Genomic DNA, 21,659 nt, shown 5'->3' with positions numbered 1-21,659 from the left:
ATTTTTCTTTTTGTCATTGCGTACTAAGACCCCTGTAGAACCGCCATCCTTGTTACCAATGACTCGAAATTTTGTGTCAGTATCTCCCGGTCTACTATACATGTATATATCTAGGGGAACCAAGTTTTAGATTATTAGATTAGACCTCTAGCGTCATCAAAATTTAATTTAAAATTACAGGTCTCATACAAACTCCCATCCCCTAGTTTAAGGGGTTGGGGGATGAAAGTTACAAGTTTTATAATTTTTTTGTTGTTTGTGTGCTAATTCTAGATTACATACAAAATTTCAGCTTTCTAGGACATTAGGAAATACCTTAAGAATTTTGATGATCATCAGTGAGTCAGTGACGAAATTAGCGTTTTTTAGATATAAATAAAATCTGAAGTATAAAAGCTAATGTAATTTAAACTTAATATGTTCAATAAGTCCGCTATTGACAATATATCCCGAAAATTTTGTTGATCTAGCATAATCCAAACCCAAGTTATGAGGGTTCAAAAAAACGTCGAAGCGCTTCGAGAAAAGGTAGGTAGTGCCCGTGCGCGTAGTCGTTTGGCTCGTCTTGGCGGGGGCACTACCGTGCCCCCAGATCACTGTGTTCTAAGCTGTTCTATAATAACTTGTAATGTAATATAGAAATAAACGTTAGTATTTTAATATTTTAAGAATTTTATAATTTGGTTTTCAGCCTTGCTCCTCTTTACTCGTATTTTTATAGTTCTTGTTATGTGTTGCATTCTATCTTAAAATATTTATAACACTTTCCCAGCAAAAGTCTTAAGCTTATTTTAAAAATTATTAATTATTATTGTATTGCATTTTTTTTGTTATGGTGCTAAAATCTATTAGATCTCAATAACATACATAATTTAACCACAGTTTTCTCACCTTAATCACTAACTTATTTTGTACCTAGTGTATTTAAGCTTAACGTATCGTATAAAATTTAAAACATTATCACTTAAAATGATTACCGTGTACAACCTCTAATTAAGCAGCACCTCAACTTGCTTACAAGCGAAAAACTTTTCCCTTTCGCTCGTTGAGCAAAATATTATACGAATATTTAAAACTTCCCCTTATCTGCTTCACGGATAAGTTTGAGATTGATATTTAAAGAGATTTCTGGAAGCTATAAATTTAGAAATTCCATATTCAGGCGTGCTATTTCCTGGAAGATTTATATTATTTTGGGATGGTTTTTATTTATAAATTGAATCATTAGTCTCTTCCATGTGGATGCAGATAAATAAGAGCGTTTAGAAGTTTTGAGTTTGGTCGAATTTTGTTATTAGTATTCCTTCGATGTTCAAGATTGTTGTAATAAGCTTGTAATTTTAATGAAAATGGTGGTGATAAACGTACATAATATGTGTAATGTGTATATCACGTCTACGTGTTATTACATAGTAAATTAATACAGTACCTAGCAAACTTATTTTAAATATAAGATTCAAAGGATACAACATCATCTAATGTAATTAGAATTGCTTAGATACTTACCAAGCCAGAAAAGAGAGTCATTAACCGAAGCTGTCAATCTTTTCAAATACCCTTCCTCAAGAGCAGGGGAGGTAAATACATTTTTAACAAACCCGATTTCCTTTAAAACACAGCAATCCCCCCATTCCTTTGATGTTATGATTGGGTTTATTTCCTACAATACAGAAATATGTATTTCAAGACAAATTGCATTGACGGATTATATTCACAGTCCCTTGAGGCGCTCTGAAGTTACGCGTTTCTGATGTTAAATATTATCTTTTATGCGGCGTTTCCTGGAGTTTTTATTAACGTTGACAGATTTTTGTATTTTATTCATAAATGTAGGAAATATTCTTTTAACGATGTGTAAATTCGATATCTAAGCATTTTATTTATGTTCCATGTAAATAACAATGAGCGTGCCTGCGGTTTTTCTCGCATTAACTTCAGATTATCACGCGACAGAAGGTTGCCATACATAAATATTATTTCTCTAATTTCACCCGTTTTAAGTTCCGCGACTAAAAGTTGTCTTTGTCAAAGTTCCAACTTTCTACTGACTTGAGGCGTAAAACATAATTATGCAATCTTAATCACGGTTAATAATCTGTTGTAATTAAAATTACAAAAGATTATTCACCATGCTACAGATAATACAATTCTATAATGTCTTAAGCACGATGTTTAAACAGTACAAGTCAAAAGCATTTTTATTATCCCAAGTACTGGCCGGTATAAAAAACCAGAGGCACAGATCTCAAAAAACAATTCATTCAACATGCTGTCTTGATTAATGTTAGCTATTCAAAGGGATGGTGCACGGGATATTTCACCCCAAATCGCCCGACACGTGGCGCGCTCTCGCGGAATTTTTGAGAACTACGGATTTATAGATCAAACGTGCTTGGATGTATCTATTTAATAAGTTCCCTGGTGTTGGCCTATGAAAACGTAAATGTTATCAAGTGAAATATGGAAATATATTTTGCACGTGAACGCTAAATTATTCGTGAAAATAGAAAACTAAAATGAAGAAAAAATATGAAATAGTAATTTATTAGTTCATCAGTGTACGCAGGAACCGTACAGACAACAAACCTACCCAAGAAGATCCCTATTTGTTATATAATAGTCACTCAAATTCGACTTAAATTTATACAATGCCAATAATTTCATTTTATTTGCATAAATATGATGAATAATTCTACTACAAATTAGTGTTAAACCTTCATATCAGATATTCAAACATGAAAACAAGGTTATGTCTTTATTTCATTTCAAATTTCATCATTTACCAGAAGCATCACTCAATTTATGAGGTACCTCAAGTTCTGACGCTTCCAATGTAACTTAAGTAAGAGCATTACGAACAATATTAACTTAAAATTGGGTTGCATTTAAGCTCCTGTACATAACTTAAAATTGAATCTACATTCAAAATCTTGTTATTTATAATTCAAACGTTCCATTTGTTCGTCCATATATCGTCATATTATTAAAATATTATCTACTATAATATTTAGTTTCTGACTTGTGACAGATTGTTTTACGACTTGCTGATACATAATAGCCCATTCTAACACTTTTTGACGTGGCTTTATATACAGTATACATTTTTTGTCATTTTAATTTACAGTTATCGTAATTATAGCCAAAAGCTGTGAAAAAACACTTAAACCCATAAGTGTTTTTACAGAGTAAGAAAATTTAGTTGTAGCTGAAAATATTGTTATCTATCTATGGGAAAGGCTTAAGTGCAATACTAAAACTGACGCTAAAGTGCGTTGTAACAATGAAGGCACTTTCGCATTACGATATGAAATGTGGGCCAGTATTACCGCACCCTGTATACAGTATATTGTGTACTACCCTCACTTCGTAAACCTTTTACTTTCGGCCACACGCTATATGAAGAGGTTTACTGGCGGTTTTTACCGTTCGCCATTTATTATAAACTTTATGGTGGTATAAAACATAAAATAATGGCGTATTTTTACAACCTGATGCCATAAAACACCTTTTATGATTGTGATAACATCGATTTGACGCGTTCGGATGGAGGGTAGTTTGAAGTTTAATAAAATTTTGCGGACTCGACACTTCGGTATGTATTATTATGAACTAATAATTTAATGGTGGCAGACATGTCAAACAAATCATGAGCATATACTGGCTGACTCATACATCAACAACCTTTAATCTTAATTTAATTCTGAAGCATTCCATGAGAAATGAAATAATTTACAAAATATTTAAGAAGAATAGCTCTTTAATATGTTAAGACTATTGTCATTATTGAAGACAATCTGCTATTTCTACAATTAACTATTTTCAATCCCGCTGAAAGGAACAAAAGCTTCATGAAATCCATGTAGTTTAAATGAACAGTTCGATGGACAGACGGCGGACAGACTTTATCTAAGCAGACTAATGCAGTTTGCAACTTGCCGATGTATTGGTGCTGATTGAATTCACTTTGCCCGGTAATCAAGTTGAGATAAGGGGATTATTTTGAAATGAAAACTTTTAGACACGAGTGATTTTTGGTGGCAAACTTTTAGATTCAGGAACGTGCTTATATTATGATTTTGTGAGATTGTGGATGATATTTTTTGGGCATAATTGTTTCGTTTTCTAAAATTCAATATATTCTCGAAAGACCGCGTTGTCAAGTTCACGACATAATACTCAATTTTTTTATCTACTTACAATTTAAGATTAAGCTGGTATAGTTTAAAAATGAATGTAGATATTCCATCTAGCTTTAGAAGAAAGCGTAATAATAAGACGAAACTTTTGTTCACTGCAGACAGTTAGACCATAAGAAAACATATTACCATTTAGTGGAAAAAAATCACAAAAGTTTAAATCACAGAGATAATAAAATATATAATTGTATTAATATGTTTTGAAATCACGCAAATTATCGAAAATATCAGTTTTAATAGAAAATGTTATTTTCGTTAACTTTGTCGGGTTATACCTAACTATATAGGTAATATAAATTCAGTTCCTGAAGTTGACGTAAAGATAATATAATTCCAATCCCCGATGACCATGTGTCCAGTGTAGGGTTTGTTAGTTTTCAATAGACGTCGAGTATTCGGGATAGCTCATACTCGAGCGGAGAGCGATAAGCGGGACGTTGAAAATTGTTAAAATAATCACGCGAATATAGATGCTTCAATAGTATGTTGATGTTAATATTCTTTGTAAACGATATTTAATAGCCAATATATTTTTTTGCCTTTAAACAAGTTAAAGTTTCTAATATTTTAAAACTTGTATATATAATAAGGATAAAAAATTTTATAGCGGGTTGATAATATATTGATTTCTTCACGTTATTTGAAACGAAGTTCCATCAAGTAGTAACAATAAAAGTTTTAAAAGCTAAGTACATTGAAAAGAAAAGGGTAAGTTTTGCTGTGTCCATTGAAAACGCAATTCCTCGGCAAAAATCACACGACACAAAGTCACACAAAAAAGTTTTAGCCAAATACAGAAAGATAAATAATCATGTCATAGAAAAATCGCTATATCCAAGACCGCAGGCTTAGCATTAAACACAGAGTGATGTAACAATAGAGACTCACAAAAGCTACGTGTTCACTCTGAAAGACCTTATTGGAGTGTAGGGACACTTGATTTAATAGTGGATAATGGACTCATAGGAAAGGCAAGCCTGTGTTTTCTAGTTTCTTTTCACCTATTTTCGTATCTTGTTCCAGTTTGAGGATGTTTGTTACGTAAAATTGGACGTTTCAACGTTTGTAGCTGTTTGGTTTAATCGTGTCGTCTTTGCATTAATATAAACATGCATTTTGTATGATGGAATGCGGATGTGTTTTTTGAACTAATTTTTATGAGATTTCTCGCTGTTAACAAATTAAGAACTTTTTCACAAATACAAATGAAAGCAGAGATATCTATATTAACTTACGACGTCACATTTAGCACATAGGTACCTACCAAGGTACCTACCTAAAATATGATAAATTAAACACAAATAAATTATAAATTTATAAAGAATAGAAAAAATTCGATCACGAGGCGGGACTCGAACCCGCATCCTTTCGCGCCATTCCGGGGCGGATGCTTGACCAACTCAGCCACTCGTGACCCATCGAATCAATCGAATTTATTCTATTCTTTCAGTTTTATGTGTCTAAGGGACACACCGCGAATTTTTTATATTCTTTATAAATTTATATTTATAAAGCATTTGAATGCCATAAAACCAAAAATATCAATTTCAACAAATAAATTAGTTGATAGAGCATACATTACCACGGCAAATAAAAAACCCATTGTCATGTTTACCTGTAACAACAAATTAATAATTAATTATAATACATATCTAAATCTTCTTATCACACAATTATAAAAAAAAATCAATCATTCTTATATAAATAAATATTATGTTCGAACAACATATCTAATAAAAACTATGAAATGAAAATTGTGAAGCTAAAACTATATATTAAGCTCTTGCAAGTTCGTTATAATTGAATGTTCTCTGATTGGCTAGTTCATATCGTGTTCGGTGACGTCATCTCCGGTCGCGTCACATGTTCAATTTCCGAACCAATTTCCCATGCGCGACAACCCTATGCTAGGGTTACCTCTTCGATATAATATTATAAGTCATTTAAAAATTGCAAGTTTTCTACACCTTGTGCTTTTCATCTATTCTTTACGTGATATATTTGGAGAATTCTTTCTTATTGCTGTAGAATCTTTGTGCAATTTACTATAGTCTAAATAATTTTAAAATCATTTCATTAAATTTGAGAATTAAAGGAAAAAGAAAGTAAATAAAGTGCTCTTCGAACTTTTTAATTTGATTTGGATTATTCCGTTCCATTATACCTCTCTTTTATTATTTAAATATACCTTTGTACCTTTCATAAAAGTTAATTAAAACTGTCTTAACCCTTAAAATGTACTTCATTAACACTAACTATAAACAATAGACAGGCAGATGTCAATCGATGCTTCTATAACAAATTGGAATTCCAGCTGAAGATTTTAGCTGTGTTTTAGCGTTGTAATTATAGCAGTCTTTTGATAGCCCGTAAACTTCTTTGTTCAAGCCCCATTATACCTTCACGTTGATAAATTAATTAAATTTCGCCGAAAGAACTTTTCCCGCTCAATTGAGGATTAATAGTGGAAGTTTCGTATGGATAAATAGCTAGACTAACAAGCAGAGTTTGGCAAGATTTGAAGATGTATTGAAATATCGGGAAGTTTAAAACTAAATTCTTAGAACTTTCTCTGTTAACTTCCGACACGTATAGTCAACTCATCTAATTCTGTGACAAAACAGAATATGAAAAAAAAAACAGGTTAAACTTTATAAATTTTATTTTTATTTTTAATAGGAACATTAATCAATCTTCTATTTATCAAATGGAGCAAGTGTAATCTTAACACATATGAATTAACTCAGCGTAAAATGAGCTTAATCAAACCGCGATGACTTGTCTAATTCTGTGACAATCACCATAATTCGGTGATAGTACTTCTCTAATTCTGTTATAACCGAATTAAGTGAGTATTTATTATTTTTTAACACAAAAGTAAAAAAAAAAATACAATTAATAAAAATATAAACATATTGAAAGTAATAATTATGTATTTATTTATCAATGAGAAATTATCAAAAGAGGGGAACCATAAAAAATTAATATTGGACATTATAATTGTTTGTGTGAACAGTGTACAGACTCATTTTTGACTGCAGAATATTTTGAATTGCGGATGTCAGCGTTGTTTCATTATATTTTCTATTTTTATTTTTGTCTTCCTCCATGCTGTCTAAAATAAAAAAAAAATAACTCACTTAATTATGTGATAAAAAAAATAACTTTACTACTTTTAAACCTGAGTAAAAATAAATATTTTCTGACTTAAACGACTAACGTATACGTACTAAAAACAATTATTTATACACGAATTGAAAATATAAAAAATTTGCTTGGTTAATTCGGTGACACTGTTTTGAGTTGCAATCTTGAAAATCGTTAACTTTTTGAACCCAGGAAATAAGGTATTATGCAAAAACAAATGAAAAATTACTAAAACCTTTATCGGTATCAACAAGAATATGTTTTTAACAATTAATTGTCAAAGTATTAAGAACTTACACTCACCTTTTCTATTTAAAATTTATTAAATAATGACAGCACAGTTGCACGCTACCGGTGAAACGTCAAACATGGCGGCCGCAGTGACAAATCTCGTGATTCTTACCATCTCACCCGCACGATTTTAACAAAAGTTTGTACACGAAAAGAAGCTTTATTACAATACCATAGGGTTAATTTTAATGTATTGGATTTTACTCCTATAACGCTATAAAAGAGTCCAAACGTTGTATCTCCGAATTAAGTGAGTCACATAATTAGGTGAGTTTACCCTATATGAGATTTCTTTATTGTAATATAGGATATAGTTAGCAACATTATTATGGATCTGATCATTATAAAGTTTTTGAGTAAATAACATCCTGTCGGCTCAGTGGTATGTGATTCTTACCATTGTGACTGTGTAGGTTTGTTTAACATTACTTGAAGAATATAATTTTAAGATCGGTGTCCAGACAACTAGACTATAGAGTATATAACATGTATTGGTTTTGTACTTTCAACTAAAGCGAGTTTCATGGAAAGCACATTATAAAAAAACTTCTAACACTAGATTTTTTTTTATTTATGTTTCCAATTTCACAGAAATTAATATGTCGAAAGTTATGAGTTTAAATTATTTGATACTTCCCCAAACTTAACCATTTTATTAGTCTTCTTTTGTTTTTGAACATGAGCATCTGATACCACCTACTCGAAAAGCAGTTCCTACAAAGAAGACCTAATATCGAAGTTTATTTTTACTATTTTCAACTCGGATAAAGTTTAGGTACATACCTATCCTACACTTAATATGAACTAGTCCTAATCTACTCAACGACATTGTATTAGACAAGAGAACAACGTCTCCAAAAAGATAAGCTGAAATTGGTTTATTCAGGCTCCAATATTGATGCAATCGCCTCGCAGACGATGCACTAATGCAATTACTGATGTCGATAACAGAATCGAGTGAAGGAAAATATTTGTAAGGGTATTGAATACGTGGCTGTGAATATTTTGTTCGGTTGAAGGAACGTTTAAGAATTGGGTGGATGCTAGTTTTTATAAGGTACTAGAGGTCCGCCCCGGCTTCGCCCGTGGTACATACATATTTCGCAATAAAAGGTCGCCTATGTCCTTTCTCGGGTATCAAAATATCTCCATACCAAATTTCATGCAAATTGGTTCAGTAGTTTAGGCGTGATTGAGTAACAGACAGACAGACAGAGTTACTTTCGCATTTATAATATTAGTATGGATTGCAGCGGTATTTTTTGGACATCATATGTTTTATAATAGGTAATGTATTTTGAAGTACCTAACAATGAATGGAATAGTATAGTTAAAAAAGTATAAAGGAAAGCTTTATAAATGGGTCTTTAATATATTAATAACGTACCTAGTGAATTGATGCGTTTGATTATAGTTGACAAAGAGCACTCTATAGACAATTGTCGTAAAGTTAAGAAAGTAGAAACAGTGCGTTACTTAAAATTGCGATTCAAAAGTATAAATGCGAAATATGTCCAACGCATTATCTTTTGATTTATTTACTTATATAGCAATTCGAATCGAATCTTTTATATTTATACATCAAACGCTTACTAATTTTTTAATAGCTAGCTCTCTTATAGACCGGGAGATACTGACACAAAATTTCGAGTCATTTGTAACAGGATGGCGGTTCTACAGGGGTCTTAGTACGCAATGACAAAAAGAAAAATGATGGTGTGAACGCTGGTACCGGTGGGTTAGTCGCGTGGGCGTTAGTCGAACTCGTCGGAAAAATAGCGAAAGTCAAACGATTTGTAACACAAAAATTTTAGAATTTACCGATAGCCCATAAAAAAGAAGTAGGCGGTAGTGTCATGCCATACTTTTCCGGTATGACTTACAGCCCGCCATACCGACGCGAATGTGTTGATTTAAAAAAAAACAATTATTCAACCATTTGTACCAAGCTAACTTTTGCACAGGTAACCATCGTCGTGCAGCCATTTACGAAAATCGCCATGCCATACTTTTCGGACGATTCCAAATGGTCGCCATACCGCCGAAAATCTGCAAAATTTTTTTATTTCGCCTATCTTTTTGTACCAGTATTGCATTTGGCTTTTAGGAGAGTATTTGATAAAATGTGACCATTATTATATTTGCCATACTTCTAGTAGGGGGATAAAGTGCTGTCATACTTGAAAAATAAATTTATTATTAATTTATATAAGTGAAGATTTCCAATACCTAGATCTTTGAAATTTTGTATTTATATTCGTTGATCCTCAAACTTACAGGAAAAATAAGTGCCATACTGTTACAAATCGTTTGACTTTCGCTATTTTCCGACGAGTTCGACTAACGCCCACGCGACTAAGCCGCCAGTACCAGCGTTCACACCATCATTTTTCTTTTTGTCATTGCGTACTAAGAACCCTGTAGAACCGCCATCCTGTTACAAATGACTCGAAATTTTGTGTCAGTATCTCCCGGTCTATTACTATTTCTGAATCAACAACAAATCTAGATAACTACCGACAAGCGCTTGTTTCGTATAATGAAATCCTACAACCGTAGTATCTAATTAATTCAGTCTAAGACGAATATCGCAGTTAATAGAAGCTAAATGCTAATAAATCAATACAACGCCGGCAGCCTTGTCTGCTTCGCTTGTCTTGTGATCGCATGTTCACGTATATATCTAGTTGTGTAGTGTAAGAGATGGTGATGCTTTTTGGTGTTTAATTTATTTGGGATAAGTATGAAAGTTTTTTATTCAAATAAGTTATAGTTAACTAGAGTCGGTGAGTTAGGTACAGATATTTTATATCACTTCTTATTACATTGCTTTCAACCTAACAAGTTCCTTAATGTCATTATTTGAAATTAGAATATAATATCTGATCATGTTGTTAATAATAATTACCAATAATTAATATATGTTGAATATATGTACCAACTTCTTTACTAAAAATATAGTCTTTCTTGTCAGGAAATTAAAAATCTTATTTGTAAAACGATTACTATACTTACTACGAAAATATTATCGACAGAAAATTATAGAACCTTCGACACACGTCTCTAGTCAATGACACTAACTAAACGAAAAATGGAACTAAAATCATCATCACCCCTTTGAATTCTGAAATTCGTTCTGAAATCTGAACACACTATGTTGCACCTAATGGCGCGAAAGTCGTGACTTGCATTCTTGAGTCCCTTTGAATAGACTATTCTTTTGAGTCCAAAATAATAGTTAGTTTGATAAAAGTTCTATGAAATGAATTTTGCACTTTACAAATTCAAACTCTGAATAATATAGTTAATCTCAGTCTTTTTTAAATGAATTTGAATCGTCGATTCATACTAACAATCGTAAGATAATGAAAAAATCCTTTATTTCTTATTCTGCCAAGTAAAAAGTAAGTACTTACCTACTGCCTTATTGCTTTACCTATATCAAAACAACGGAAGTGAGAAAATCGAAACACTAACGTTATTCTTACGTTAACCTACATAATATGTTTTAATTTAAAGCCATCCTCCAAATCTCCATATAAATTACCGTACAATAAAACTTCTAGAACATATCTTATTCCAGAATTACAAAAATTACAATATCACGTAACAATCGTCCGTAATAAATCAAAGAACTGAGATTAACCGGCATATCTTCACTTAACCGGATTGCAGGTATATCCGACGTGTAGCGAATACATTAATAGGCGGGTTCACACAGAGCGAGCAGCCTCGCAAACATTTTCCGCGTGAAGTAGAACTGTGTGGACATGCCTTAAGCATGAATAACTTCATACAAAAAGTATTCTAAGTAATAATGTTTGATCGAGCCCCGTTGGTGCACGGACGGGGCACGGACGGGGCACGGCCCGGTCGCGACATGGTGTAGCGTAAATCTTGCTTAAACAGTGGAAAATATAGGCTCACTCTCAGGGTTTTCCTCGACCACACTGACCACACTGATCTTCGCGAGGCTGCTCGCTCTGTGTGGATCCGGTTTATGCCGACATTTATCCGGACATACGATTATACTTATTACCCTGTTGCTTTGTATTTTAATACGTGGCTTTAGGATGCGCTTTGTGAAGAAGCTTATAATATGTTACAGTTACAACGTGGAATACTGTACCTAAATGTTACGATTTTAGAGTTCCGTAAATTAAATGGAAAAAATAATTCATATTTAAGTTTTTTTTCAGAAACGAGTAAATTAATCTTTTATAGCTCGATACAGTAAAGCTTGCGTCAGTTACCAGGCCACTCTCGTATTTGTTAATACATATAATAAAATTGTGATAAAATAATTTTGTTTAAAAAGTGTAAGCGGATCACCTGGAGTAATAAACCATTTTATCTTTATTTGTGTGTATATGAATTTATATTTATTAATGAATACCTACCTATCTGACACACGTAGATGCTCGTAGGCCTAATTTAAAACTTCAAATACGTCCGTTTAAAATTTAAAATAAAACATAATAACTAGGTAACGATTTTCCATAACATCACTAAAGAAATAATTCAAAACAATGTCCTATAAAAATGAAATACAATTCCTTTAGCTGATTCTTGTAGAGCGACGAGCTACACGGAATGTGCATTATGGTCCAAGTTCACAGCAAGGGATCCTTTGACTTTAAAATCAGGAACGGGTTAATGTAAAATGCAGGATTAAGTTTTAGATTTTTAATATATATTCGTATTTATAATATAAACAGGTGATATTTGTTTATTTGTAAAGTTTGTAACAATTAAGACACACGACAGATTAAACAAATTAACGATTTTTAAAAATCTTTTCATTTGTTTATCAACTTTATTATTCATGACCCACATATTTTTTTACATTGGCTAAGTAACCATAGGTTTTAGTTTTTACCATAATTATTTAATAAAACCATTTATTTACAAATGTTTATGTAATATGATGACAAAAGCACATCTGAAAGCAATCTTTTTGAATAAACGAATTAGTAGAATTTGAGTCAATCATTGCTTAATTATCAACTGACGGAGTACCATAAGCATCTATCCAATAATCGGTAAACTATGCGATACCATTACAGCTATCTGTAACGATTAGGAACGATTCATTTGCGACTAATTGCGTATTTCGCGATTCATTCCAATACCTGATTTGCATGTTACATTGCAACAGAGTCTATGCGAATTGTTCTATATTTTAGTAACCTGTTACATTGTTTCTTTTAATTGATCAATAAGATAGGAAAACAAGATTTCAAAGTAGGTGAATATTATTTGTTTGCAGTTACAAATATGTATACCAAAATGATCATAATATGTATGTATCTAGCTCATTGATTCACATTTAATATAAAATAATAATTCTTAATTTTATATTTAATTTAAAAATGTATAACAATTATTAACAAGGTTGCTCTCCCAAAAATAAATAAAAGAAAATTATTGACAAATCCTGGCAATTCATAAAAATTCCGCACCCCATCATAAAAGAGCACCCTTCATAAAATTTATATGAAAATCTTAAAAGGTTTAATATTATTAATATTTTGCTCAGTATTTACTAAGAGGAGATTAAATGGAGGAGCCATTTTAACGGTACATTTTACGACGGAGTGCTTAAGTCCTCTCGAGCTTAATCTGGCCATGCTTCGATCTAGACGATTGCTCAATCCACCATTTAGTTTGATACAGGCCACTTTGAAGATCATGTTTCTAGAAATTTATAATTCCATCTTCACAGGAAATTGTGATAAGCTAAATAAAAGGCAAAGGATTTTTTTATGCAATGTAGATTGAAATATTATGAGGTACTTTATGAATATGAATATCACTTAGATGTAAACTTATTTATCTTTTAGTTTCAAAAAGCTCTTATTACATAAACATAACATTAACATATTGCCGCAAATAACAACATAGATTATTGCTACATTTTTCGCGAAAAAAAAGCTGAATAAACCCTAAAAACATGGATTCAACGACACAACGGATAATAAGCACTCAATAAAACCGAAAGGTTTATCCGCAACCCTTAAGCTATCTTTAGTCTACGAGCTACAAAAACATGCGGATTTTCCAGGCTATCTAAGCTAGGCAGAGCACTAAACAATACTGCCCATAGTGGCCTTTCGAGCACCAATATCAAACAATGCTATTCACATCTATGTGCATCTATCAAGGATTAATCCTGATTCATAAAACGAATGCCGTTACCCGAGGCGGCATTTTATTGGCTGTTCCTTTGATCGCGAATGGTTGTAATAAAATTTCAAAAAGAATTGTGCCCTCGGCTTGCCTCTATTTGTTTCTGGTGTTCCACGTTCATAGACAATGATTTGGTGTGAACTGCATGCTAACGTTTTTAACTTTGTTTTTAATGTTCTTTTTGATTGTAAGGCGAGGTAAAGGTTTCAAAACCTGGATTAGAATTGTTGATATTAATAACTAAGCTGTTGTATTGAACGATTTCTAATAAAATTACCATTTTTTTTAAATCCATAGATTCCGTGAACATTTTCGACACCTTATTTAATGAAGGCATAAAAATATGTTTACAAATAAACGCTTCTCTAACTGAAACATCATACTTAGCATACATACTTTTGTCATACTCCACTGAAATGTCCCATATAAACAACCATAATCACCGCGTATCATTTACAATTCGATCGAAGCAAAGGGCAATGGAAATAATTGTACAAAACAGTTCACGTGCAAGCTGTTATCAGCCATTGAAGCTATAAAGTTCCGCTTGGAGTCCGTCCAAACTATCGACTGGCCGATAAAATTGAAATTGTTAACGATATACTTTAATTACACCGTTCAACGTGGGCGTTTTGCATTTTTATTAGCGGTGTATTGAATTGCATGGGGATAGAACTGTCTTAGAGAGTTTTTTAGCTTCTAGATAATGTAGCTTATCTGTCAATTAAAAGGACAATGTATGAAAGTGTGATAAATTGTTGAATAGGTGTGACTTTAGTGACTTAGGAGTAAGTCGTGAAATAAGCTTTATACACATTCAAGAAATATTCGTATCAAAAACATTATTTAAGGTTTCAGGTAGCTTTAGTAGGTAGGTAGCTTAGGCACTTTCAAGTAGCTTATTAGTGAAGAGAGCAAATAAAATATGACTAAGGGCTGATTTTTCAATCCTTGGTTAAAACTTATTCGTCGAATAACGTAGTAAACTACCATTTATGAAAGGTATTCTAATTGCCCGTATTTGACAGTTTACGTGACATTTTCGTCGTTATCGTGTAATACTTTATTGGACGGGTAAGTTTTATCCAAGGATTGAAAAATCGGCCCTTATTTACATAAAACAGATAAATACTTTGAAGATACGCTTGGCAGGTTTTCTTGTTTTTGTTAAAATTTCTATAACATTTTCCGATAATACGAAGGCAAGTTAAGTATTAGATCCGATCCATGAACATTCATAACTCATCTAAATTTAGTACAAACGACGCTCTGGCGTGCCTCAAAGCTAAAATTACATACAAATGAGCCAAAATAGTTGTAAACTTCCCCCGTTGGGAAAATACACTATTTTTCCGTAGTTGCGTGTGAGAGAAACATTAATCTGTTTTAACGCGGGCTGTTTCTGCCAATATATTAGGGCTTGAGCTGCAATGCAGATAGGGCCCTGCACACCATTGTGCCCTTTATCACAATGGGCTATGGTGAAAAATTGCATAATTGAAACTGCAAAACTGCGGTCTGTGATATGAATTTTCATTAGCCACGCTTGATTGCTGTATGAATAGAACACTAAGATTGCACAGATTTTCGTGATTCGAGTTGAAAAGTGCATGTGCATTATGTCTGTAACTCTGTAGCATTTCATAAGATAATATTAAAATTTTATAGATAAGATTTACCCTATAAATAAAATATGTATATAAAATTGAATAATGACTGTAAATTGCTGTAGATATACATAATATAATGTTAGAGCTACACATTTTACACTGCATTTTTAGATACTAATTCGCAAATAAATATATGCAAAACTAAATTTATTTCTAACAACTTACTACTTATGTTCCATTTTTGGAACAAGCTGGTGATGGAATCATTATAGCATCTAATTGTTAAACTTTTGATATAATTTGTGTAGGTATAGAGTGTGTGAGTGTGTTTTCAGCCCACTAGGGTTTAAGATATAACCCACCACGCACTTTAACCAATAATAATATTGCCTACGCGGTAATAAAGAGTAATATTATTTTAACAGATTTTGCTTTGACGTCGAACTTATCGATTTTTGGATACGTTGATTTCTTCACGATGTTATCTTATATCAATTGAGTGTTCTAATTCTAGCAAAAAGAGGATTCCAGTTGATTTTATTGGCTCGAAAATATTACAATTGTGTGAAAGTATGATTTAAGAATTATTTTATACCTAACACCAAAGCAATACAAAAATATTTAAAACATTGAACGGCATAACATTAGCGGCTCGTAAAATGAATACACAGCGGAGTTTACGAATTTAGGGTAAATCTTCGTGTAACGAGTTGAAAACAAATAAACCCGGGGTGGAACTTATTATGCCGGCAATAAATAATAAAGCAAGTCACTCCTTTGGGGTCTGTGGCGGCAACTTTTAATACAAATGTTGTGTCGCTTTATCCGTAACACATAGGACCTAGCCTTTACGCATAATCGTGTTACCTCGAGCTTGCGTCGTTCTCGTATTAAAACGCGTGGTGAAATTGGCGTCGTAGGGAATACGGAGGTAACTAAAGAATTGATATTATATGCACAATGAATTCTTGTTCGCAACTGATTTTAATGTTCCGTGGAGGAAATGTAAGGATGATAAAATGTATGGTAAATTCGACTGCTGGAGAAGTGTGGACAACCATATCGTATTTGACGTAATAATATTATGAAGAATAGTATGTTTTGGTATTTTAATCTAACTAGACGATTTATGACGTACATATTTACATTTTTATGAGAGACATTAAATGATAAACATAAGTTATAATAAAATAAGTAACGCACTTTACCTCATTCTCGATAATCTTCTTATATATAAAAATGAATCGCAAAATGTGTTGGTAAGCGCATAACTCGAGAACGGCTGAACCGATTTCGATAATTCTTTTTTTATTATATTCCTTGAAGTACGAGGATGGTTTTTATGTAGAGAAAACGTAAATATGTACCACGGGCGAAGCCGGGGCGGACCGCTAGTTTTTTAATATATTCCTTGAAGTACGAGGATGGTTCTTATGTAGAGAAAACGTAAACATGTACCACGGGCGAAGCCGGGACGGACCGCTAGTAACAAATAAACATTATAAGTCTAGTTAAAAAAAACGTGTTAATATGTATCACTGTATACTCTACAACTTCAACTCATAGATAATTAATAACAAACAATTTAATATTAATCGGCGCATACATTAAAATTAAATCAGTTTCCAGCCAATGTTTGGTTATTAAACTGTCGTTTGCATTTCCGAAGTATGTGCAATTATCAAGAACACGGCCAGTGGAGTTTAAAATAAATTGAATATTTTAATCGTTCGTGTGCACTGCGCATTATATGATAAACAAATAGTATGGTATTTGAAAAAGATCTTTAAGTTGATGGTTTAAATACACATTGGAATACAGGTTCCAGACCATTTTAATGTTTTTAAGGTGAATTGAACTCGATATATCTCAGCGAGCTAATCATAATATCAACTTATATTTTCAATGCAGACATTTATCATAATAAAACAGCAATCATAACAGCTCTGTCTCCGTTTTAGAAACTGTTTGTTTCCGTTATAAAAACATAATTAAACAAACATGCTTGTATGGACAAATCCTAAAATCTAGAACTGTATTATTCTGATCTCCGATGATAAAAAAGAGAATTGAAAACGTTGCATTTACATGAAATCACGTTGATTAAAATCTATATTCCCTTTGTCCTTGTATTTTTATATTTCCGTGATACAAAAAGTCTAAATTAAAGATTGCTCATTAGCTAAAAGCTTTGTGCGATAGAGACAGCATTAATTACAGGTAAATTAGCTTGGAGAAATTTTTGCATATGTAGTGGTGTGTATATTACTCAGATCTTAGAGCGCGTTTCCACTATATCGTTCTGGCCTATACAAAAATGTTTCGATATCCTAACATTACTATTTAACTTTATACTTATTCCTAGCAACACTTTTGTTTTCAATAAAAACAAGTTTTTATTTGAAAGAAAATGGTTTTGACTTTATAAAAAAAAATATATCATTCAATTTTACGTCCTTGAGCAAACGACAAGGCGACTACCGTGAAACAATAAAATATCGTGTCCATAATAATTTGTTTCATAATTAATATTTGACCATAATAATTACGAAACAAAACAAATAAATAAATCGTCACTTGATAGTGGAAAGTGGAAACACGCACAAAACCAGAATAAACCAGTTTACGCTGTCCGCAGGTGCCACGTGCAGTCGTTTGGTAGCGTTAGAACATAAAGCACATTTCATTCAAAAATTATAATTATTATGTACGTAGTTTAATTGATAAATTTTGTATTTGTTGATTGTTGTTATTATTTGTTATTATTGTTATAATATTTGTTGAAGTGAATTACATGTCCCGCAGCCGGAGGCCCCAAATGAAAACTCAGATGTACTTAAAAACTACATTTAATAGCTAAAATGAGACTTTTACACCCATGTCTGCACGATGCAGACCGGAGTTAAAGAATGAATTTATACAGTTTAATAATTATAAAGACGTAAGCTTGGATGCTATAAGGGAAATCGCATCCACATTCTATTCCCGTGCGAACGGCGTATTCAGCAGTTTTGTATGAAGGCAGGGCCATAACTAGTGTTTAATTTGTGTGTAAGTGTTGTAACTTTATATTGTTAATTCAATATGGCTCCAGTGTTAAAACATGGTCGAGGCAAGCCTTTGACTTCTCAAACTAAAGAATTAAACTTTAAATGTCGTTTCTTTTTCAGGTTAGTAAATTTTTCATTTTAGTAACATTGTTAATGTAAAAGTTATATGTATGTTAAATGTGCAAATATTAAAATAAAGTCTCATCTTTTTCAGAGGAGAAACACATATAGTTTAATTTAAAATCCCTTATATATACAGGGTTACTTGTAAAACACCGGCAACCTCGCAGGACAAGATAGCTAACATCATAAGTAACAACATTTCGACTTTTGATAATTTGTTAGATTTTATTTTCATACAAAAATAAATATTCATTTAATTTTCCGTCTGAATATTATAAACTCTACGCCTCCCAAAAATTACGTAAACAAAAAGCGAACGAGAGGGGGAAGGGGGCGTCGCGTCGTCCATCCGATAATTAATAGAACATAGACTTACAAATGTAAGGAGAGTACAATAAAAGTTTAAAAAATCATTTAAAAATAATTTATTGCGTTATGCCAAAAGTCGTAGAACAAATGTTGTTATTTATGATGTTAGCTATCTTGTCCTGCGAGGTTGCTGGTGTTTTACAAGTAACCCTGTATAAAATAAAAACTAAAAATAAAATGTTGTTTTATTTTATTTGCTGACCATACACTACTACAAACGCAAAAATTTCTCCAAGCTAATTTACCTGTAGCATTATGAATGGGATAGAGTAGACAAAAAGACCGACACAGCTAATGTAACTTATTTGGAGTGTAATTTACTTTTGCCATAATATATAAATATAATATTATTTGAATTTCAGAAATGGAAAGATCCGGGGTTAGAAAAACATATCCTCATCTGTTATTTTTATGAAAGAAATTTTTTATGTTGTGAATGTTACAAATTTAATGATACTTACTTTAATTGTCTCCAAAGGTATTCCGGGTTTATTTTAACGCTTTATTATTTTGTTAATATAACCTGAAAATAAACCAAACAAAAGAAAATGGCACTTTCAATATATTTAAACAGTATAATTAAAAAGTCATCCACTGAAAAATGCATTAACCATTGTAATATTAAAACTGGAGTATTGCTAGGCAAGGTGAGTAAAAACAACAAAAGCTATTAAAAAACAACACAACGAGCGCAGACAGCTTGACGACACGATCTCGTGCAAAATATGCCCTGGAGCAGGCACGCGCTTGACGTTTTATTTCAAAGCCCGATAGATGGATCATTCCTGAATTGTTTTTGTATAAAAATGTTACTATTCCCCTGTAGTAGTTATATTGAAATGTCTGTGAAAAATTTACTAAAAAACTCGAAGGTTATTTCTGTAAATAGCACCATATCGTCATTATAAGACTCAAATAGAAGAAATTCACTATCACTACATAGTATAAAACAAAGTCGCTTTCCCTGTCCCTATGTCCTTATGTCCCTATGTCCCTTTGTACGCTTAAATCTTTGAAAATACGCAACGGATTTTGATGCGGTTTTTTTAATAGATAGAGTGATTCAAGAGGAAGGTTTATATGTATAATAACATCCATTAAATAGTGGAGAAGTACTGTTATTTTTGAGGTTTCTAATGTGATGTCGTAAAAAATTACATTTTTTCCGCTTACATTGCAAACGCAGGCTGAACCCTACGAGTTTTATGAAAATAATGTACTAACTATTATACACATTGAAAAGGTCTACAGAAAAGTCCGCGATGGTATATGTCTATCTCTTATGGGTAACCCACAATAACTTTTTTTTGTCATTTACTTTTTACGACAAATAATGGCTAATTTTCGATGCGATTTTAACCAATACAGCATTAATCCTTAACCAATTAAATACCTTGAATACATTGTTCATTTAATATAGATCTATATGGCCTTTTACACCGTATGATTTAAGTGAATATTTTCGAAGATATTACAGATTTAAAAATTACGGGACGTAGCGTTTGCGACGGTACCGGCCGGCCGGGCCGCTATGTTTTTATATACAACGTTCACAGTTTTTCTGTAGTGTTTATATTAGTATCAGCATTGCACCCGTGCGAAGCCGGGGCGGGTCGCTAGTAATCTATAAATTTGGATAGATATGAGAGAAAACTATTGTATGTATTGTCTGATTCAGGCTTGCCGTTCGCACATGAAAAGCTTCGTCATTACTTTTAAAAATTTAAAAATTTAAGTCACTGTTATTCATTTAAGCAAGACACATTTTACTATTCACAGTTTAGTAGAGCTATCAGCACCTTCAAAATATGTCTAGAGACATAAATCAGCTATTAAAGTGTATAAAAAGTTGACGCCCTATTTTCTATAAAAGCCAGCCTTATACATACCCTTATAATAAATTAAGATTTAATTAAATGAACTAGCAAGCGATGCATCTCCGCAAGTAGCGCCGCGGGGCGTAGATATATTAGACTAAGTGCAAGCCAGTTAAATGGCCAGAGTTCACGCTCATTAACCATGTCAAGAATGGCCAAGTGTGTGTTTGTTAATTACCCAGCTCAGTCCGCCATTTTGAATTTATGACGTCATAATGTGGAGCGTTGAAATGCATGTTTAATGTGAGGATTGTAAAAATTGTGATGTTGGAAAATTGGATTTGATGCGTTTTTAAGTTCGTATTATAGTAAAGTAAAAGTTAATTATATCCCCAAAATAATAATTAATGTTAATGGGGATTTTTTACTTTTTAATAAGGTGTTCAATATTTTCATGCACTAATGAAAAATATGTGAACTGATAAAACTATAAAAGATTGCTGTAATTAATAAAATATCACGATCGCTTTTAGTTAAAGTAACAAGCGATCGTAATGTTTTATTAATTATTTTTATAGCTTTACAACCGGAATTATCATAGCTCTATCAGACAATTAGAGTATTTTGTTACAGTAGAATTTATTACTTTTTGTATAATTACAATTCCATTCTTCAATAAGCGCGCCAGAAACGTTCTGAAAGGATACACGAACGTTCTGAATATAAGCTCCACATACGTGCGGTCTCTTTAAGGTGATGAATTAATTTTTCTAACATTTACGGCCCTTTTTAAACCTTCGTAATTTTTATATTATTAAAGTTGTCGTGATGAAAATTCTTGACAAGAAAGTTCAATAGTAACACAAT

The 21,659-nt window shown here is 32.2% G+C and overlaps 1 protein-coding gene and 1 non-coding gene across 14 annotated transcripts in view; both read right to left on the bottom strand.

Moving 5' to 3' along the window:
* The window catches only part of LOC149487219 (uncharacterized protein CG43867), a 251,570-nt gene that overhangs the window by 72,899 nt on the left and 157,012 nt on the right, over positions 1-21,659 (bottom strand). The window lies entirely within an intron of this gene.
* Positions 5,534-5,610, bottom strand: TRNAP-CGG (transfer RNA proline (anticodon CGG)). The gene is given in 2 exon segments: positions 5,534-5,569; positions 5,574-5,610. It is a non-coding gene; the product is annotated as a tRNA-Pro (tRNA).

Source organism: Colias philodice, chromosome 7 (assembly GCF_061535455.1).
Source record: "Colias philodice isolate Cphi_HAF_F1 chromosome 7, ilColPhil1 Martin Lab GWU primary, whole genome shotgun sequence".
Classification (NCBI taxonomy): Eukaryota; Metazoa; Arthropoda; class Insecta; order Lepidoptera; family Pieridae; genus Colias; species Colias philodice.
This window is presented reverse-complemented; position numbering and strand designations above follow the sequence as displayed.